Source organism: Malurus melanocephalus, unplaced genomic scaffold, assembly GCF_030028575.1.
Source record: "Malurus melanocephalus ecotype Western Australia unplaced genomic scaffold, MMel_1.1 scaffold_959, whole genome shotgun sequence".
In the NCBI taxonomy this organism is placed as follows: Eukaryota; Metazoa; Chordata; class Aves; order Passeriformes; family Maluridae; genus Malurus; species Malurus melanocephalus.
In genome coordinates this window covers 87,249-89,533 of record NW_026624191.1, presented here as the reverse complement: position 1 = coordinate 89,533, position 2,285 = coordinate 87,249, and positions in this window count along the sequence as shown.

Below are 2,285 nucleotides of genomic sequence, written 5' to 3'. Positions count from 1 at the left end.
ATCAAATATTTCTCGATGTGAGCAGGAAAACATGGGGCACGGCACAGTTGATGCCGATGGCAAACGCAGCTGTTTTTCTGAAACAAATGAAAATTCCCCCCTTTCTCCACACTGCACTATTTATTTATTTTTTATTTTTTTTTAACACTGAATGGCTTTCATACAAACGAATTATCTCTTCCCCTTTTGGAGAGGCAGTTTAATGTACCAGCCTCGTCCTAATCACGCATTCACGGATTAGAAAGAAACTTCCTAAAAAACAAAAGCAGCTGCAGCAAGTGCCAGATCAGCCGAAAACAGCAAGTGGATTGTTCCAGACACGGCTTAAAACCCGAAAATCCTGTCAGGAAAACCAGCCTGGAGGGTCACTGGGCTTTGGAGATAAACGTGAGGGTGAGCCGAGGCACAGACACGCTGAATATTTTAAGTGAAATAGTTTATTTTGAGGAAAAGATTCCCCAATGGGATCATCATGATCTGCAAACTCCCAACAGCGGATTCAACGTTAAAAAAAAGGAAGATGAAAGTCATAACGAGGCCAGACCTTTCATTTAGAAATTTTTGCTGTTGAGCAGATATATTTCGACTTTTTTAGTTATTTTAGAAGCAGTTTTAAAAGCTAAACTCTTAGGGACACTTCAAAATTTTTATTTCAAGTGGAACCAAATGGGGATTATTTCTTTATGTTTTAGGAGGAATTGGGCAGGATTTTTGTAGAAAATTGGGTGAAAAATGTTTGGATTCATACAGATTTCCAGCTGCAACTCAATGTTTGGAATGCAGAGGGAAGAAATGCCCAATTTCCAAATTCTGGTGTTGCTCAGCTTGACAAGGCCAGGCTGTTCTGCTGGAAATTGAGGAAAGGTGGCTCTGGAAATTGAGGAAAGGTGGCTCTGGAAAATCCCAGTCCGGTAAGGAACGGTCTGTGCCAGGCAGGARMTGTCCCCAGGTGTGTCCCCCACCCCTCCAGGGTCACTCACCTGCCCTCAGGTACCTCAGAAATCACTTTTGCTCCTGGGGAGGAAATTGAGCTTCTCATCAGCTCAGCGTGCAGCGCTTTCCTCATCTAAAAAAAACCCTTTTGGGGCTCAAACTGTGTTATCTGTGTTCCTTTTCTACATTTCCTTTGGTGGAGCCACTGCCACGAGCCCTGACTGGTTCACACCGTGCCCCAGCAGCGTTTTTTGTTTTTTTTTAATAAAAAACCCTTTTTTCCTCCCTTTATCAAACACTTCTCCCACCTGTTAATCTCTTTATCCACCACCTACAACGTGAAAGCGCTGCAGCAGCAAACTTTCACCTGAAAAAAAAAAAAATCAACAAATGAGAGAGTTTCTGTTAAATCAGCCCCAAAATCTTTACAGCAGCTGTGGGGAGAGCAGGATCGATGTCTGAGGATGGAGCCCATGGATGGTGGGAGCTCCACGGTCCCAGGGATGAGGGGGATTTGGGATGTGACCCCAAGTTGTGATGCAGCTCCTGAGGTAGGTGGTGTTTTTTTKGGATTTTYTCTTTGTTTTTTGATAATTCAGGGSGATTTTCTGGGGTGTTCTGTGCCTGGGAARGGTTGCTGTGGGGGTGATGGGGATGTTCAAAAGTGAGCAGGCACCATCCCCATTAGTCAGAAATGGGTCAGGGACCTGGAAAAAAAATTTAATTTCTTGTTCCTGACCTCTGGGCACCTCTAGAGCTTCAAACTTAACAGTTCCTATGAAACAACACCCCAAAAACCTTCTGGGAATCCTCAGGATGGATCTGCCAGGCCCGTTCTTGCACCCCAAATATCTCAGAACATTTTCCAGAGGGTGAGCAGGTGGAAGCCCATCTTCACCCCACAGCCAGAGGGTGTGAAATGCTTTATCCCAGCAGGAAATGTTTTTTGGAAGCACCCAGAGCTCTTTTGGGGTGGTGGATGAGTCGCTCTGRGCACAGCCCCAAGGAAGTTGGGCTGAATTTGTGCCCAAAACTGCTGGAAAATGGAGAATTAACAGAGGGGTGATGGGTCCCTGGAGTGAAACAGCTGCAGGACAGCAGAGGAACACCCAAATCTATTTAAATGAGGCTTTGACATGGGGGAAACGTCACGGAACCCGCGTGGGCTCGGCTGTGCCCCGACCTGGGGGGAGAGCGGGACCGCATCCGGCACCGCTGCACAGCTGGAGTGAGGCTGCACCCCAAAATCCTGCTCTGACAGCCTGAAATTCTGCTCTGACAGCCCCAAATCCTGCTCCATGACCTGAAATCCTGCTCCACGGCCTGAAATCCTGCTCTGACAGCCTGAAATC